This window comes from Rhinatrema bivittatum, chromosome 1 (assembly GCF_901001135.1).
Source record: "Rhinatrema bivittatum chromosome 1, aRhiBiv1.1, whole genome shotgun sequence".
NCBI lineage: Eukaryota > Metazoa > Chordata > Amphibia > Gymnophiona > Rhinatrematidae > Rhinatrema > Rhinatrema bivittatum.
In genome coordinates this window covers 320,473,935-320,494,883 of record NC_042615.1, presented here as the reverse complement: position 1 = coordinate 320,494,883, position 20,949 = coordinate 320,473,935, and positions in this window count along the sequence as shown.

The following is a 20,949-nucleotide window of genomic DNA, read 5'->3' as shown; positions in this document are numbered from 1 at the left end:
GCTACAGAAACTTACCACTTATTACCTTATATGCAATACAAAATGCTCAGGAAAGGATACCTGTTTGTCTCAGAATCAGACTGCTTTATTTTCAGACCTTTCACAGGCGTGTACTGAAGCAGGGGTTAAGGAGTGGAGTCTGACCCTCAGCCGGACCTGCACGCCCATGACAACCAGCAACTCAATGTTGGTTGATGAACGGTCCTCCGACTGTTCCAAGCCCTTTTGGACCTGCCGTTGGGTAACAGCAAAGGGTGGCAGGCCGGACAGGGAATGAGGGCAGACAGAGTCCTTAGTACACGAAAGACATCTTGGACGAAGGCTAGTGCAGAGACATCAGAGGCAAGGGCTGGTGCAGAGACATCAGAGGCAAGGGCTGGAAGGAAGACATGGGCACTGTCCCTCAGGGCGCCCTACTCAGCCCACCCGCGGGACTGAGTCGCGGACCACCCTGTCCCATACGCGCCCTACACAGCCCAGGAAGGCTGGTCGCGGACCACGCTGAGAACAGGAGAGCGCAGGAAAGATCCAGGCGAGAAGGAACTCCGATGCCTGGACCAATGACATCCGAAGCCCCATCAGCTGGCAGGAAGGGAAGCTCCAGAGCACAGGGACGAATCCCTCCTGTTGGCCACTCCAGGGCCCAACAGGACAGAAGGCTCAGGAGCCAGACGAAGACGTAGGGCAGAACAACCGGAACTGGATCAGGAACTGGATCAGGAAACATCAGGAGCAGACATCAAGGCAGAGACAGGACAAGGAGCCATCAAAGCAAGGCAGACCACGGAGGACCTGGATCGGGAGAGGTTACAGGCAACTGTAGAACCCAATCCGAAGGCAGACATCAGGACTGGAAACAAGGAACAAGAAGACACTGAACACGAAGCCATCAAGACACAGGAGACCATGGTGGACCTGGATCAGCAGACAGGACACAGCAATGTGCAAGCTAATCCGAAGGCAAGTAGCAAGTGAAATGAGAGTCCTATTATACTGCAGGATATAGGCAACTCCCTGGGAGGAGTTTGCCAGGACCGCCCCTTGCTGGCCCTATAACTGGGGTGGAGAGCTGCGGGCCGGCCCCTAGGGAGAAGGGCGTGGCCAACCAGGAAGTCCAAATGCAGCCAAGCAAGCCACGGGCAGGCCTCAGGAACAGCTAGGCCTCCCAGGCCCTGGAGCAAGTCCTGGATGGTGCACAAGCGAGGCCCTGGCTTCGAAGCGGCCTCCGGAGGGAAGGTAAGATACCTCCTGTAGCGCAGCAACAGGGGGGATAGTAACACTTACAGAGATCCAGTTTGCAGATCTGTGGGAGATTCTGTGGTTTATGGAGAATGTCCCCGAGGTGAGGTGGTAACACATGTTGAAGTCTGTTGATCTGGCCATGATGCAGCAGGCAGGACCTTCTCTTTATGTGAGGAGATCTCAGGCAGGCTGAAGCGAGTCTGCTGGCTCTGGGGAGGAGCAGGTAGCCATGGCCCAGTTGTCATCTTCAGGACAGCGCCCTAAGTCTCTCTCCACTGCAGATTTTAACAGTAAGGACAGTTATATGCAACAGTTCATGCATAATCAATCAGAGCAAAATAAATGTCATTTTTTCATTTCAGAATGATGCCCCCTCTCTCATCGGGGAGTGATACTGTTACTGCTATGTAGTGATCAAGTATGGAGTCCTATCACCTCTTGACAAGCACTGCTTTGCCCTGTCCGTGATTTTCTTCATTTCAGATCACTGACCCCTCTCTCTCATCAGTAGGGTCACTGCTCCTGTCTGATGAACTGCCCTTAGATAGGCTGATTTTCTGTTCTGGGTTGATTAAGTTGTTTTCGGTCAAAAGTCCCTCATCTTATTTATGAAAAAAGACAGCTCTTGCAAGGGGACCTCAGTATACAGCTTGCAGGCAGATCAAATAGCTAATCAAATAATTGTTTCTCCAGGTCTACGTTCATTGCCTTTATATCCCTTAGCTGGAATATAGGTGTGTGTCCATATTGTGATCAAAATTCATAATTTGTTGCATACAGTGGTAAAAACTTCTGATATTTCCTACATTTCCCCCTTTCTTAAGCTGGGATAAGCTAGCAAGGGAGCTTATCACTGCTTAAGCCTAACTACCAGATTACTAAGCAAGTCTCCGGCATCATGACATGTATGACCAATGATGATATTATCATTCTGAGGCAATAATAAGGCAACAATTTTAGAGTAATAATACTGATAGGGAATCATAATAGTAACAACAGAATGGAATAGTAGGGAATATAATAATCATAATAATAATGGAAAGTAATAGTAGAATAATAAAAGATACATTGATAATAGTAATACAAAATATAAAAGCATAAGATAATAAAGAAATACTGTAGTTTTCACACAGTGCACTTGTAGAAATATGAGATAGTGATGTCAATCTTAGACTTGAGGTAGAATATGTGTACATGTGCAAATCTCCTTTTCCTAGTCTAAAGTGTAATCATTGATTAATTCTATAACTCATATCCTAAATTAATTACTTTCATAGTAATGTATAAGTATGCTAAGCCAAGCTACAGTTCCAGAGACTTGGGTGATAGGTGGTCATACAGGCGCATGGCCTGACGATGAGATCTTTCCCATATGCATCTGACTAGAACCATTACTTTTCTAAAAAGGAAGATAGAGAAGATCAGGTGGACAACTGATATTGTGCCTAGTACAGGTAAAGCATAAGTCAGAACATAATCAGTTTTAAAAATATCTTCATCTCTGGAATCATAATTGCAGTCAGCGATTTCTGCTGTGTTCTTGTCCACAGACAGCTCAACAGTAAGACAGTCTTTACAGTCTAAAAGATATATCAGGTTTTCATCAAAATTTATTTCATGGCCCCAAAACAAATCCAGGATCTCTGCCTCTGTGGGAACGAGGTCTGGTTCTAGTTAGAATAAGGACATCCTCTCTACAGTAAATATAGAGTGGGGAGCTGTTGTAATCTGCTCCTCCAGAGGAGAGGAGTAGCAATCTGTTAAGGATCACTCCTCGAGAATAGGAGGAGTTAGCAATCTGTTGTAGATCTACTCCTCCAGAGGGGCGGAGCTAGCAATCTGTTCAGAATTACCCCGCCAGGGAGGCTGAATAGCAATCTGTAATGGATCAGCTCTCCCAGAGGAGAGAAGTAGCAATATGTACAATGCTGCTCCCCCAATGGGAGGAATTAGCAATTAGTAATACTCCATAGGCAGAGTTAATGATCAGTGGTGGGTTGGCTCCCACAGAGTGGCAGTCTGTATGATACCACTCTAGTAGTGTAAGAAATAAACACTTAATGGAAATTGGTGAATCCTTGGGCCGATGGCAGATGACAGCGCCCCCAGGAGGATATCCTGAGAGGGACCACCGGCTAGGCTGGAGTATGGAGACAAACACAAATAGTTCTTTATTAGACAGAAAGTAGAACCACCAGAGGTGGCAGTAGTGAGTTGATGTGTCCAGCAGAGCTGAAGTCCCTCAGATACTGGAATTGTGATCTCTGGGTTGCTGAGCTTTAGAGAGAGACTATAGGGAGTGAGTAGACAGGGTATGCAGGATTCATAACCAACAGTAGATGATACACTCACTATTGTGGAAATCTGTAATGGTCTCTATGCAACAGAGAGTCTTCAGTATATTCAGGAACAGGAGCCGTAGGCGAGTACTGGTTCCTATATGCAGTCTGGAATAAGAACTCACAATATCTGTGTATGAGATGGCTTCTGGAATAAAAGAAGGTCTTTGGAGGGTTTTAGGAACATAGGCCCTCGTGGAGCGAGTACTGGTTCCTATCTGTAATCTGTAATAGTAATTCACAAGATATAGGTATGCAATAGCTTCTGAAATAGAAGAGTTTGTGAAGGGTTTTAGGAACATGGGCCTTTGTGGAGCGAGTACCGGTTCATATCTGCAATCTGCAATGATAACTCACAATCTCCTTACCTTCGATAACGTCTTAGAAGGGAGTCTTCAGAGATTAGGAACATAGGCCCTATGTTCCTAATCTCCTAATGTTATGGAGCGAGTACCGGTTCCTATCTGTAATAGAACTCAAAGTGTTCACGTCTGCGATTGCTTCCAGGCAATAAGGAGTCTTCTGAGCATTCAGGGATGTAGGCCCTCGAGGAGCGAGTACTGGATCCCATCTTAGCAATCTGAAATCAAGAAGAGAGAGAGCGGGGCCCCCGAGGAGTGGGTACGCCTTGGTAAGTTGGTAGAGGCAGAGCAGCGGAGGATGAAGCGGGTCGGAATGATCCCCGCAATCAAACCCCCTTGCTAACTCGATTCGTAGTTGCAAGCAAAGACCTTTTAAGTTGGAAGTGGATGACGTCATTATGGGGGGGACGCCCTCGAGGTTCGCGCCCTTGCCTGTACAAACTCTGGAGCGTGCGCGCCCTTACATCATCAGGAACATGGCGGATCTGCAGCATCAGGCCAGCCCGGGGATTCCGGGGAGAAGCGGCGAGAAGAAGCCGCGGCAGCATCTGTCCGTCAGACCCGAAGGTAGTCGCCACAAAGGTAGAGAGGGTGGAGCGAGAACGAGAACAGGCACGAATGCAACAGTACCCCCCTTCAAGGGCGGTCTCCTCTTCAGGTACCAGGTTAAGTACCAAAGATGCGCGAGGTGGAACTGATGAATCATCTCTTTATCTAATAGGTCTAAGGCTCCCAAAGATGATTTCGGGGCCGAAGCCCATTCAGGCATACAAAACTCAGCCTCTGTACAAACATCCAGGATCTCTAAATTCTTGAGTTCAAGTTCGTATATTCACGATGACAGATGGATGTTGAGATTTGAAGAATCTAGCAGAGTGTATAATGAAGTCAACAGCAATGAGAGGGCTGCTGTGGACGTCACTGAAGTTTCAGTGGAAGTGGTGATGTAGATACTTGTCCAAAATCCACTTCTGAGTAGCTCTTCCACAGGATGCTGGAAGAGAGATGATGGCAATACCAGCAAAACGAACAGGCTGATGGATGGAAATATTTTCATCCCCGGAATCAACAGTGCTGTAAACCTCCAGGATGACTTCTGAGTAAACCACACGTAAAGTTGATAGTCAGAGATATCTTCTTCCTCGGAATCAACAGTGCCATAGGCTTCCGGGCATGACATCCGAGTAATCCAAATGTAAAGTTGATAGTGAGAGGTATCTTCTTCTTTGGAATCAACAGTGCCATATGTTTTTGGGCACGACTTCCGAATGGACAAAACGTAGGATTGATAGAGATATCGTCTTCCTCAGAATCAACAGTGCCATAGGCTTTTGGGCATGACTTCCGAATAATCCAAATGCGAAAGCTGGTATCTAGGGATGTCTTCTTCATTGGAACTGATGGTAACACCAGCAGACAACCAGGCTGCTAATTAGAGATATCTTCTTCTTCGGAATCAACAGTGCTGTAGTTCTTCAGCACGACTTCCGAGTGGATAGATCTTAGCGGATATCTCAAATTTGTAGTCCAGGAAGACATTGAAGATGTAGAGCGCCACCTAGCTATGGCGCGCATAGCAATCGCTATGAAAAACAGCAGGTAATAGAAAAAAAACTGCTGATGATGTTGATAAGATCCTCAAGAGAAGTAGTGGTAAAAAGAATCATCCAAGGCCCACTTCAAATTGTGATACAATAGTGGATCTTCAAATTTGTTAAATGGACTCCTCAGGTTTTCCACAAAACATCTGAGATTAGAGTTGCCTCCTGCCCCTGAGTCCTTCAGGGCAGACGTTTGAACCGTCACTGGTTCAGGAATCACAGAGACTGGATGAGAGAGTGAAGGAGATATAGCTGTATAGCCCAAGAAGAATCCTCCCGCGGGACTCAGGCTTGTCTGTTTCCCGGACGAATAGGGCAAGCAGAAACATCATGACCTGGCTGACCACAGTACATGCACAGGCCGTTCTTCCTCCTAAATCTTCTCTCTTTAGAGGTCAAGTGACCGTGACCAGGTTTCTTCGGTTCCTTCTTCTCCACAGCAGGAGGTGCTGTACCCCCACGTAGTGCAGGAGCACTGGTTGGCTTCAACCCAGGTAACACCTTAGACCGGCGTTCCTTCACCTTGTCTCGGAGCCACCAGTCAATCCGAGTAGCTAAGGCTATTAATTCTTCCAGCGAGTCAGGTGTCTGACGAGCAGCCAGCTCGTCCTTTACGCGGGTGTCCAGGTCTCTGCAAAAGAGTGTCTTCAGACATCTGGGGTCCAACCGAAGTTCCGCTGCAAGAGTCTTAAATTCAATGGCAAATTCCGCCAGAGATCTGTTGCCTTGCTTCAGGTCCACCAACGCAAACCCAGCAACAGACATACGAGCAGGGTCATCAAAAACAGATTTAAACAAGTCCATAAATCCTTCTATGTCCTGCAAGATAGGGTCCTTGCGTTCCCACAAGGTAGATGCCCACGATAAGGCTCTCCCATCCAAATAAGACAGAATGTAGCTGGTCTTAGAGAGGCCTGTGGGAAACAATGAAGGTTGTAAGGTGAAATGTAAGCTGCACTGGTTCAAGAAGCCCCGAGTCTTTTGGAGTTCTCCGGAGAATCGAATAGGCGCCGCCAGTAGAACAGCTGACTTTGAAGTTACCTCTGGTAACTGGCCTTCTTGTATAGAAGCTGTGCCTTGTACCTTCTGTGTATGAAGCTGGTGAAAAGCTACAGTAGGTTTCTCCAAGGTTTCTTGCTGTTCAGAGATGCATTGTGCCAGGCCTGGAATAGCCTGCAAGGCAGAAAGGTGAGCCGGGTCCATGGGCTACAGACATCAAATACCTTTAGCTGAATCCCCAGGAGTACTGCTTCTCCAAATACTTTTCTTGAAAGCTGAATTCACTGAAGTTTGAGGCTTCTCCGAATTCTTTTCTTTTAAAGCTGAATTCAATGAAGTTAGTTTCTCCAATTTTTCTCCAATACTTTTAACCGGATACACTGGAGTAGTTTCTCCAATTCCTCTCTTATACTTTTAGCTGGATACACTGGAGTTAGTTTCTCCGGTTCTTCTCCAATACTTTTAGCCGGAGTCACTGGAGTTATTTTCTCTGGTTCTTCTCCAATACTTTCAGCCGGATTCACTGGAGTTAGCAATCTGTTGTAATCTGCTCCTCCAGAAGGGAGGAATAGCAATTTGTTAAGGATCACTCCTCAAGAATGGGAGGAGTTAGCAATCTGTTGTAGATCTACTCCTCCAGAGGGGCGGAGCTAGCATCCTGTTCAGGATTACCCTGCCAGGGAGGAAGAGTAGCAATCTGTTTTGGATCAGCTCCCCCAGAGGAGAGGAGTAGTAATCTGTACAATGCTGCTTCCCCAAGGGGAGGAACTAGCAATTAGCAATACTCCATAGGCAGAGTTAATGATCAGTGGTAGGTTGGCTCCCACAGAGTGACAATCTGTATGATACCGCTCTAGTAGTGTAAGAAATAAACACAATGGAAATTGGTGAATCCTTGGGCCGATGGCAGATGACAGCGCCCCCAGGAGGATATCCTGAGAGGGACCACCGGCTAGGCTGGAGTATGGAGACAAACACAGATAGTTCTTTATTAGACAGAAAGTAGAACCACCAGAGGTGGTAGTAGTGAGTTGATGTGCCCGGCAGGGCTGAAGTCCCTCAGATACTGGAATTGCGAACTCTGGGTTGCTGAGCTGTAGAGAGAGAGACTATAGGTGGTGAGTAGACAGGGTATGCAGGATACATAACCAGTATTAGATGATACACTCGTAATTGTGGATATCTGTAATGGTCTCTATGCAACAGAGAGTCTTCAGTATATTCAGGAACAGGAGCCGTAGGCGAGTACTGGTTCCTATATGCAGTCTGGAATAAGAACTCACAATATCTGTGTATGAGATGGCTTCTGGAATAGAAGAAGGTCTTTGGAGGGTTTTAGGAACATAGGCCCTCGTGGATCGAGTACCGGTTCCTATCTGTAATCTGTAATATTAATTGTAATTCACAAGATATAGGTATGCAATAGCTTCTGAAATAGAAGAGAGTTTGTGAAGGATTTTAGGAACATGGGCCCTCGTGGAGCGAGGACCGGTTTCCTATCTTTAATAGAACTCACAGTGTTCACGTCTGCGATCGCTTCCAGGCAATAAGGAGTCTTCTGAGCATTCAGGCACGTAGGCCCTCAAGGAGCGAGTACCAGATCCCGTCTTAGCAATCTGAAATCAAGAAGAGAGAGAGCGGGGCCCCCCGAGGAGCGGGTATGTCTTGGTAAGTTGGTAGAGGCAGAGCAGCGGAGGATGAAGTGGGTCGGAATGATTCCTGCAATCAAACCCCCTTGCTAATTCGATTCGTAGTTGCAAGCAAAGACCTTTTAAGTTGGAAGCAGATGACTTCACTATGGGGGGATGCCCCCAAGGTTTGCGCCCTTGCCGGTACAAACTCTGGAGCGAGCGTGCGCGCCCTTATGTCATCAGAAACATGGCGGATCCGCAGCATCAGGCTAGCCCGGGGATTCCGGGGAGAAGCGGCTAGGAGAAGCCGCGGCAGCATCTGTCCATCAGACCCGAAGGGAGTCGCCACAAATGTAGAGAGGGTGGAGCGAGGGCGAGAACAGGAGCCCTGTAAAAAGAGGAACAGAAGCAGTGGCTTGTCTATGTTTGTATGAATGGAAGCCTGCTTACCTGGGTTTTGTGTGTGTTTGTGTGAATGGAAGCTTGCCAGAGTTGTGTGTGTGTTGGTGAATGGGAGTTTGCCTCAGTTGTGTGTGTGTGTGTATGTGTGTTAATGGGAACCTGCCTGGGTTGTGTGTATGTTTGTGTGAATAGGAGCTTGCCTGGGTTCTGTGTGTGTGTTGGTGAATGGGAGTTTGCCTCAGTTGTGTGTGTGTGTATGTGTGTTAATGGGAACCTGCCTGGGTTGTGTGTATGTTTGTGTGAATAGGAGCTTGCCTGGGTTCTGTGTGTGTGTTTGTGTGAATGGAAGCTTGCCTGGGTTATGTGTGTATTTGTGTAAATGGGAGCCTGCCTGGGTTATGTGTGTATTTGTGTAAAAGGGAGCCTGCCTGGGTTGTGGGTTTATGTGAATGGGAGCTTGCCAGGGTTGTGTGTGTGTGTGTGTGTGTGTGTGTGTGCGTGTACTGTGTGAGTGGGAGCTTGCCTGGGTTGTGTGTGTGTGTGTATTGTGTGAATGGGAGCCTGCCTGGGTTGTGTGTTTGTGTGAATGGGAGCTTGCCTGAGTTGTGTGTGTGTGTGTGTGTATTGTGTGAATGGGAACTTGCCTGGGTTGTGTGTGTGTGTGTGTGTATAAAGAAAAGTTTGTGCATCCTCACTTATTCATGACAAGCTCAAGGTGACAGGATTTCAAAATATTTAATTATTGAGTATTTGATGTCTCTGCTATTTTGAAATATTTTATTGCTGTTTAGAAAAATTATAAAATTTTTATATGCATTCTTAATTATTGGATGCTATTCTATTCATCAGCTCTTTGGCAATATTCTTTTTATTAGTATGGTTTATTATGCTTCAGTTATATTTCTTGATTTTTATTCTTTGATGATTTATGAGGAATGGTTCTGTTTTTCCATCGCTGCATTGCATAAATGGTCTGGTTTCTTGCAGTTTTGATTTCTGTCTATCCCTTTCTATTTATTCTTTATGGTCTTTTTATTCTGTATTTAGTGGGGGTCTGTCTGTGTTCGGCATCTGTGACCGAGGTGGCATATTCTGCTAGCATTTCTGTGTAGGGATTTATAAAGCCTGGATTGTTCTGCAGTCCTAAAGGAGGTATTTTAGGGGCTGGTGTAATATCTGCAGTATTGCTTTTTCATAGATAAGGTTGTTCCTGTTTCAGTGCTGACAGCTAGTACCTTTTTGGTACAGGAAATTTACTATATCATTGTCATTCAGTTTACTCTAGGCTTTCTGAAGGCCAAACCCACAATTACACACATTACAATAGGCATAATACCATATGGGTTCCGAATGTATTTTTTGCAGGGTTTTCTGGATGGCATCACAACAATGCATGCTACAAGACCCAGTTGGTGCCAATTTTATGTACTGGTAGTTGGGGCAGGAGTACCTGGGGATCACTTCTGCATAATTTAGGAATTTTGGACCTGTAGATGGGGTAAGAACGGTTCAGGGGTGGGGGTGTCAATTTTGAAAGTTTGGATTGTCAGAGGGCGCAGGGTTTTTTTCAGCGGGGAAAGGGGATATGAGACAGTGTGTGAGACTGACAGTTTCTATTGTGTGTTGGATATTGGGAAAACAACAAAAATTTTGTATTAAAAAAAGAGAACAGGGGTAGTGGGCAGCACCATAATTGTTCGCACAGAGCAGCAAAAATACTAGCACCGGCCCTGAATATATGCAAAGCAGGTAATCAATAGAAGGACTAGGGGGCAGTCCATGAAGTTAGCATGTGGCACATTTTAAATTAATTGTAGAAACTTCTTTTTCACTCAACGCACAATTAAACTCTGGAATTTGTTGCCAGGAGACCTGGTTATTGCAATTAGTGTAGCTGTGTTTAAAAAAGGATTGGATAAGTTCTTGGAGGAGAAGTCCATTTCCTGCTATTAATTAAGTTAATTAATTAACTTAATTAATTAAAAACCCATATCCTACATGACTACCTGCTTGATTCCAAACCAGACATCTGTGCGATCACAGAGACGTGGCTGAAGCCGACAGACACAGTCTTAATAAATCAACTTCCCACCCAGATATATGACGTCTTTTCAATACCTCGACAAAAGAAAAAAGGAGGAGGACTTCTTTTAGCAGCCAAAAAAGATCTTAATCTCACCCAACAACCCATCAACTCATCATCTAAACTGGAGGCAGGCCTGTTCAAATCAAAAACTCTCCAGATCCTCCTCATTTACGCCCCTCCTGGGTTGTTAAACCTTGATGTATCGCCTTTAGTGGAAATTATAGCTAAATACTTGACCTTGGATACTCCTTCCATCATCCTTGGGGACTTTAATCTACACATTGACGTCAGGCCTCAATCATCTAATTGTGAAGCTCTCCTTTCCTCACTCTCAGCTATGGGCTTTACCCAAATTATCACCCAACCCACTCATAAAGGGGGTCACACCCTTGATCTTATCTTCACAAATAATAACCTCATACAACTCTCATCCCCTTCCTACCTTCCAGTACCATGGTCAGACCACTTTATGATCACCTCCACTTTTAAAATGACGACAGGATCTCTTGCACCCCTGCCACCAACAACACTGCACTATAGGAAATCTTGTCCTTCAGAAGCCCTTGACAATTCTCTATGCAAAGAACTACCCAACTTGGATCTTTCGAACCCTAATGCAGCTATACTTTCTTGGCAAAATATCACTGAAACCATAGCAAATAATCTATGCCCTCTATCATCAAAGAATTTCAATCCATCTCAGAAACATAAACAACCATGGTTCTCTTTGGAGCTTCGCACATTAAAACAAAGCCTAAGACAGAAGGAAAAGAAATGGCGGAACTCCCCCAATCCTCAATCTCTAGCCATCTACAAAGCAGCTCTCCATCATTACAGAACCATGACACTGCGAACCAAAAAAGACTTTTACGCCCACCGTATCCATGATATGTTCTTCGATGCAAAGGCCCTTTTCGCTTATGTTTCAGACCTCACTAAGATTACTTCAGCACCAATTTCTGATGATATAGCCCAATCAAAGGCCAATGAACTGGCCATCTTCTTCCAGAGTAAAATTGCTAATACCTTGGCTAAATTACCCTCCAATCCTATCACACCTTCTCTAGATCCCCTCTACCGCCCTAACTCATTCACAACATTGGAAACATTCGAACCCACCTATTCTACAGAGGTGGAAACTATCCTCAAAAGAATGAAACCCTCCTCACATCCACAAGATTATATCCCATCTAAATTACTGCTTCTAATACCAGACTCCATCTCCAAATACCTAGCAGACATTATTAACTGCTCATTTTCACAAGGTATCTTCCCAGACACTCTCAAACTAGCAACTCTCAAACCTATCCTCAAAAAACCAAACTTGGACCCATATGATCTAAAAAATTATCGACCAATATCTAATTTGCCTTTTATAGCCAAAATCATGGAGAAAGTAGTAAATAATCAACTATCAAATTACTTGGAGGAAAATAATATCCTTCATCCTTCACAATATGGATTTCGGAAAGAACATAGTACGGAATCACTCCTCATATCACTCCTTGATCAAGTATACCTGGGATTTGACAAAGGATGCTCCTTCCTGCTTGCACTCCTTGATATCTCCGCAGCTTTCGATACAGTCAACCATGCTATATTATTAAACCGGCTATCCGACATAGGAATCTCAGGATCTGTCTTCAGATGGTTCGACTCATTCCTCAGTAATCGAGGTTATAAGGTTAAAATCAATAATATGGAATCTCCTTATACTAATTCCCCACATGGAGTCCCCCAGGGCTCCTCTCTATCTCCCACTCTATTTAATATTTATCTCCTCCCTCTTTGCCATTTCCTCTCGTCGCTAAATTTGAAATTCTACGTATACGCAGACGATGTCCAAGTTTTGATTCCTATAACAGGCTCTTTGGACTCAGCAATCAAATTATGGGAATCTCACCTTCAAACTATTAACCATCTCCTTACTAGCCTCAACCTGGTGTTAAATACTGCTAAGACTGAAATCCTGCTTATCACCCCTGAAAATAGTCTACACTTACAACAATTGCACACTACCTCCCACATCACTCATGCTAGAGATCTTGGAGTTATTATTGACAACCATTTGAGCTTAAAGAAATTTATAAATTATACTATAAAAGAATGCTTCTACAAGTTACAGGTGCTTAAAAAACTCAAGCCTCTCCTATATCACCATGACTTCAGGACTGTACTCCAAGCAATCCTGTTCTCTAAGGTCGATTATTGTAACTCGATCCTACAAGGTCTACCAGCTGTTACATTAAAACCTCTGCAACTACTCCAAAACGCAGCTGCAAGGATTTTGACCAACACTAAGCGCAGAGATCACATCACGCCCATTTTAAAAGACCTACATTGGCTTCCAGTTAATTTTAGAATTGTTCACAAATTCCTCACCATTATTCATAAAAACATCCACCACCAGACTCCACTAGACCTACTACACCCTCTCAAATTACACTCTTCAGCTAGACCTTTGAGAGATGCCTATAAGGGATCCCTTCATGTTCCCCCAATCAAATTGATACAAAGATTATCTATCAGGGACCGGGCCTTTTCAACAGCAGGCCCCACCATTTGGAATACACTACCCCCAGACCTCCGACAGGAAACCTGCCTCATAAATTTTAAAAAGAAACTGAAGACTTGGCTTTTCGGTAGAGCCTTTCCTGTCTCCTAGACTATATCCTACTAAGATATTTTTCAATCAGCTGTACTTTAATAACTAGCAGAATGTCATATAATCATGTTATAATGCTAGAGTTATTCTCCTGAGGTTGGCCTCAAGCCCCTTCTCTCTGTTATATCTCTCTACTTTGATTATCTGTCTCTTCATTTCCAATTCCTAGTTACTCACCCTTGTTATAATGTAACTTTTTACTTTCTGCTCACAATCTGTCTCCTCTTTTGAGGTTTGACTAGTTACTGTTAATGTACTATCGTTCTATGTAAACCGAGTTGATTTGATCTGTATCAAGAAAATCGGTATATAAAATCCCTAAATAAATAAATAAATAAGTTGACTTAGAAAATAGCTGCTGCTATTACTAGCAACAGTAACATGGAACAGACTAAGTTTTTGGGTACTTGCCAGGTTCTTATGGCCTGGATTGGCCACTGTTGGAAACAGGATGCTGGGCTTGATGAACCCTTGGTCTGACCCGGTATGGCATGTTCTTATGTTATATGCAATTAGACTTTTTGTAATGCATGCTGGATGTGGACGTGGCCCTCAGAAAGCCATGAATAAATGGAAATATCATTACAATATAGTAAAACAAACCTAACTGCCAGCACTCAAGCAGTAAGGGCCTTATTTATAAAAAGGTAAAGCTGCACATATTACACCAGGCCCTAGAACATCAATACACTTCCTATTAAGAAAACAGAACAAATCAGACTGCTATAGTTCCCTACAGATGAATTATATGGTAGCAGAATACCTCATCTCAGTCACACACAGAGAACACAGACAGCTCCTGACCAAATACAGAATAAAGAGACCAGAAAGTATAAATAAAATACATGCTGAGAAGAACTGAACTAGAATGCAACAAGCCAGCCTCTATAAGCAAAGCAACAATGGAAAAACAGAAACATTACCATTCTCCATAAAATATTAAAAAATAAAATCAAGAAATATAAAACATCAATCATAATAATAAAACCATAGTCATAAAAAGAATAACTATTTCAAACAGTTAACAAATAGAATATCCAAAATGTCCCAAACACCAATAAAATATTTCAAAACATCTGATGAATAGAAAAATCCAAAAGTTATTTATTTATTTATTTATTCATTTATTTGACATCTTTTATATGCCGGTATTAGAAGGGACATCATGCCGGTTCACAATAAACAGCAGAACTGAAATTACGTAATAACAAGGGAGCGTAACTAGGAGGGGGGATAACTTGAGAACAGCATGGAAGGAATAAAAACAACAAGAGGTAACTCAGAAGAGACTTAAGTAGAGGCTTAATGTGCAGTATCTTGGGGAAGCAGACCAGTGGGGCGCAAGTAAATAAGGTCCTATTCTGGGTAGGCACGTTTGAATAACCAGGATTTTAATTTCTTCTTAAATTTAGTGGAGCATGGTTCAAGGCGCAGGATGGAGTATTCCATAAGGATGGTCCAGCAATTGATAAGGCACGGTCCCGTGTTGAGGAGAGGCAGGCAGTTTTAAGTGGGGGTACAATAAGGGTGCCTTTATTGGCTGTTCTGATGGGTCTTGATGATTGGTATGGGGTAAGAGGCAGGTCGAGCCAGTTTGAATTATAGACATAGAGAGATTTGTGTACAATGGTCAGTGTTTTGTAGTGGATGCGGGAGAGGATCGGGAGCCAGTGCTGCTCTTTAAGGATGGGAGTGATGTGATCACCCTTGTGGGTATTTGAGAGTAGTCGTGCTGTTGCGTTTTGCAGCATCTGTAACGGCTTTATTGTAGCGTAAGTGAGCCCAAGAAAGAGTGCGTTACAGTAGTCTAGTTTGGTGGGAATAGTAGCTTGTATCACTGTGTGGAAATCTTGGGGGTATAGTAAGGGTTTCAGTTTCTTTAAGACTTTTAGGTCTGGATTTATCAAAATGCGGTAAGTACCGCATACGATAGCAAAAGGGGCGTGTTTTATGCTAATATAGTATTTATCGCAATTTGTGCTAATTACCTGTGCGAAGAGCTAAGTTAGTGCAAATTCTGCGATAAGTGCCAGACCTGTTGTAGTTCCTGTGTTTGACCACTGGGGGACCATTTGTAATGAGAGAGAGAGAGAGAGAGAGAGAGAGAGAGAGAGAGAGAGAGAGAGAGAGAGAGAGAGAGAGAGAGAGAGAGAGAGCGAGCACCTGGCCATAATATCATAGCCCATAGGCAGGTATTTGTATCCCTATGGTAGGCCCACCTAGTAACTCGAGGTGGGAATTAGGTAAGTGTGTAGGGGGTTAGGGGCCACTTTGACATGCTACGTGACACCTACGAACAGAACAGTGGTCTCTTGTGAAGTTTTGCTGGCCTTCGGAGTGAGGAAACTCACTCCAAGATGAGATTTGGGCAATGTTCTCTCAACCTAGCTTGATGTTACCCAAGTAGAGAGTCCATCAAGCTAGGTTGAGAGAACATTGCCCAAATCTCATCTTGGAGTGAGTTTCCTCACTCCGAAGGCCAGCAAATCTTCACAAGAGACCACTGTTCTGTTCGTAGGTGTCACGTAGCATGTCAAAGTGGCCCCTAACCCCCTACACACTTACCTAATCCCCACCTCGAGTTACTAGGTGGGCCTACCATAGGGATACAAATACCTGCCTATGGGCTATGATATTATGGCCAGGCGCTTGCACTCTCGCTCTCGCTCACTCTCTCTCTCTCTCGCCTTCAAATCATCTGAAATAAGCCTTACAGGAAACATCACAAATGGCAATGAAACCTCACCGCATGGTCACGGCCGCTATCACACAGCCTAACGCATTTGAAAGAGATGTAGTTAAAATCTGCATTAAAGGCCTATCGCATGCGAAAACAGGGCTTTTCGCATGCGATAAGCCCTTAATGCATGTGAAAACACCTTACCGCATTTTGAAAAATGACCCCCTAAGTTTGAAAAAAACGTCTTTGAGTATGGAGCTAACATTCTTCATGTTTAATTGTTGATCAAAGATGACACCAAGATCTCTGACAGATGATTGGGCTGTGACGATGCCGAGTTTTGGGTCGTTTGAAAGTGGGTGGGGGGGGAGGAGAGTGGGAGGAGATAAGCAGGAGTTCGGTTTTATTGGTATTGAGTGCCAGCTGGAGATTGGTTAGCAGGGTGTTGATGGATGCCAAGCAGCTTTCCCAGTGGTTTAGTGCATCAGAGATCGAGTTGTGGATTGGTATAATGATCTGAACATCGTCAGCATAAAGGAAGAACTTTAGTTTGAGATCAGTGAGGAGATGGCATAGCGGAGTAAGGTAGAGGTTGAAAAGGGTGGAGGAGAGTGATAAGCCTTGTGAGACTCCCTGTTGCAAGGGGTGAGAGGCAGATATAGAGTCTCCTATTTTAATGGAGAATTTTCTTTTTGATAAGTAGGACTTCAACCAGGCTATAGCAATAATTAAAATATGTTCTAATATTTCCCCCAACATAAGAACAGAAGAGCATGCCTTACTGGGTCAGTCCAAGGGTTCATCAAGCCCCAGTATCCTGTTTCCAACAGTGGCCAATCCAGGCCATAAGAAACTGGCAAGTACCCAAAAACTAAGTCTATTCCATGTTAATGTTGCTAGTAATAGCAGTGGCTATTTTCTAAGTCAACAATAAATAACAGGTAATAGACTTCTCCTCCAAGAACTTGTCCAATCCTTTTTTAAACACAGCTACACATCCCCTGGCAACAAATTCCAGAGTTAAATTACGCGTTGAGTGAAAAAGAACTTTCTCCGATTAGTTTTAAATGTGCCACATGCTAACTTCAAGGAGTGCACCCTAGTCTTTCTATTATCCGAAAGAGTAAATAACCGATTTACATTTACCCATTCTAGACCTCTCATGATTTTAAACACTTCTATTATATCCCCCCTCAGCCATCTCTTCTCCAAGCTGAAAAGTCCTAACCTCTTTAGTCTTTCTTCATAGGGGAGCTGTTCCATCCCCTTTATCATTTTGGTCGCCCTTCTCTGTACTTTCTCCATCACAACTATATCTTTTTTGAGATGCGGCGACCAGAATTGAACACAGTATTCAAGGTATGGTCTCACCATGGAGCGATACAGAGGCATTATGACATTTTCCATTTAATTCACCATTCCCTTTCTAATAATTCCCAACATTCTGTTTGCTTTTTTGACTGCCGCAGCACACTGAACAGACGATTTCAATGTGTTATCCACTATGACGCCTAGATCACTTTCTTGGGTGGTAGCTCCTAATATGGAACCTAACATTGTGTAACTATAGCATGGGTTATTTTTCCCTATATGCATCACCTTGCACTTATCCACATTAAATTTCATCTGCCGTTTGGATGCCCAATTTTCCAGTCTTACAATGTCTTCCTGCAATTTATCACAATCTGCTTGCTATTTAACTACTCTGAATAATTTTGTTTCCCGTCGATAGCAGGGCTGAATTAGCCATGCTGTCATGGGATCTGTCAATCAGGCCCGGGAGGCGGAGCTTGTCAAAGCAGAGAACAGAGCTTTGCTCTCTGCGGCTGCGCGTGTGTTCCCGCGCAGGAAAGTAACAGAATCTCCTCAGTCTGTTTTTTCCGCGAGCGGGATTGCACGCGGAGCTGATTTCTCCTCAGTTTTAAAAACAGAATTTAAATATCAAAATCGGGTTCAAACCCTGTCACTACGACCGCTAAAATAAATGTCTCGGACTGACTCATAATCGAGACAAAGGTAAGTTCGCTCTAAGATATCATCTAGAGCATTAATCAAGCGGCCACCGGCTTCAGGACCTAGTCCGCTAACTGCATCGGCTCCAACGGAAGAAAGAAGCTTTGCCGTCAAATCCTAAGTCCTCCACTCTAGGAGGTAAGGGAAAGGCAAACAACAAAGGCCAGTGGGTTCTTGAAAATCCCCAGTGCCTATAGAGCCGCAACATACCTCATCGGAGGTGGAATCCTCGGCGCCGATGATTTATGCGCCTACGGCACCGTCCGCGCGCAGACGAACATACCGGCGCCGAGGATGGAGTCTGTGCGTAGCTCATAGCTCCAGGCGCGCATGGCGCAGAGAAAACCACCGCGCCGAACAAATACGCGCATGGCGCAGAGAAAACCACCGCACCAAACAAATACGCGCATGGCGCAGAGGAAACCACCGCGCCGAACAAATACGCGCATGGCGCAGAGAAAACACCGCGCCGAAAAGATGCGCATACGGCGCCGGAAGACCCAGCGCGTACGGCGCCGGAAGATCCAGCGCGTACGGCGCCGGAAGTACCTGTGCGTACGGCGCCGGAAGACCTTGCGCGTACGGCGCCGAATACAAACCGGATTATGCGCAAGGCGCCGCCTACAAAAGGCTTATGTGCATAAAGAGGCTTATGCGCACGGCGCCGAACACATCGGCGCCGATAACCCATGTGCGCGCCACATAAAAAAGATATGCGCATACAACTAAAACTGCGCAGAAATTTAATTCCGCGCACAGATTACAAGTGCGCATAAGTTCACCGTCGCGCATACGCGCATACCGCGCATAACTCTACATCCGCGCATAAACATATCTACGCGCATATATCTAACTCAGCGCATAGATCAACATCTGCGCGTGGAATCCATAATTATTCATAAAAAAAAAAAAAAAAAAAATTAAAGATGAGCTGAAAGCGGAATCAATACCCTTCACACAGCTAAATTTCCAGAGACTGAAGTCACAGATACTGATACATCATCTGATGACTAATATAAGTATTTAAGTCACTCCCACCGTAATAAATTACCAAAGAGGAGTGCATCATGGGAGATAAATCCCTCGACTTCTATATTATCTCGTAAAGCAAAAAAAAAAAAAAAGACAAGGAAGAAATGAAAATTTCTTCCTCGAACACTTCTTCAGATTCGAAAACTTTTAAGTATTACTTCTGATAATAGACTACAAAGAGCCGTGAAGTTTCCACAACTTCACCTCAAACAGGTATCGCACAAAAACAAGACAGTAGTATGGTTATGCCCTCTCACATAAGAGAAGCATTTTTCCAACTGTCTCAATCTTAACAGTTTTTTACGTGATACTTCCATCATCATTTAAATACCTAATATTGCTACTAAACAGCAGTTGGCACCGACATCTCCCATGTTAAACCAACCAGCCTCACCAACTCATGTCCAGGAGACATCTTTGGATTCTCCTTCAATACAAACATCCCCATCACCATAAGTGGGATGTCTCTCAAATCTGCAAGACCACATTCGGGAGTCGTATTCCCCTCCTGAAGACCTTACATACCCAAAATTGGTCTTCTATAAAATTGATACTCAGGTGGAACCAACATTCTTCCACCACAAGATATCCTGCATTCAATCTTGCAAAATCCTGGAGGCTACCTTATACAATAACAGCCATCTCCAGGAAAACTGACGTAAATTTCCTATGAAGAAAACGTCACTATATACTCTATCACAATTGCATCATACATCACTTGTAGTAGAGTTGGCGATGCAAAGGTACAAGGAAATAAGTTGCATACCACTTCCCCACCGGGGAAAGACAACAAAGATTTAGATGAGTTTGAAAGGAAAATATTCCATAACTCGATATAACCGCAAGAATTATGCAACATCAGTTCAACATGGTGCAATATCCATATGAGTGCATGCAAGCTATAAAAACTACTTATTCCTCTATGACGGAACAGATACCTCAGCTTCTTCATGGCATAGTAGAATGCTCTCGACACCTCTTGAGGTCAATCTAAGAAGCACTTGAAACATCATCCAGGGCATCTGCAACAGTCATTGCAGCCCGCACACTAACATGGTTACGTTCAAGTTCGATATGTGAAGACTTACACGAGACACTATCAAACCTCCCATGTACAGGAAATATCCTGTTCGGAGAGAAATTCCAGGACGCAGTAAGTAAATTAAAGACAAAGATCTAGCAGTACAATCGCTAGCATCGCATCCTATTTATTCGACTACACGTCGTTATGTCGGGTCTATCCGTAGGCAACCATTTGCCAGAAGACCCTATACATTTAAAGTTTTCGTACGCAGCCATGCCTTGCCTACCAACGTCCTGCTCCACATACAATACCTCAAATCAACAAAGGGGTAAACCACGTAACCAAAGACAGCAGCCACTACATACTGCTACTGCAGCAAAACGACTTCGTCTTTTAGTTACTCAGCCGCCACCACAACAACAAGCTCCTCCAGGCAGAAGTCGTGCTTACCTGAGAGTCTGGAAAGAATAACATCAGACCAATGGGTTCTGCAGATAGTACGTCAAGGTTACCAACTCCAATTTGTTACAAAACCAATCTTGCCTCATCTTTCCGCACTCAAGACTCACAGTTCTCATACACAACTGGGGTGGGGGAAATTGCTTTACTTTGCAAACAACATGCAATTCGATAATCCACCCACACCCCAAACTAGCAGCATTTATTTCCCGTACTTTCTCATACCAAAGGAGTCTGGGGGCCTTTGCCCATACTAGATCAAAGGAAATTGAACAAATTTCTCACCAAGGAGAAATTCAAATGGTATCGTTGAAGTCAATTCTTCCTCTCATTCAACCAACGATTCGATGTGCTCCATCGATCTGAAGGATGCATACACACATATTCCAATCCATCCATCCTTGTGGTTTTACA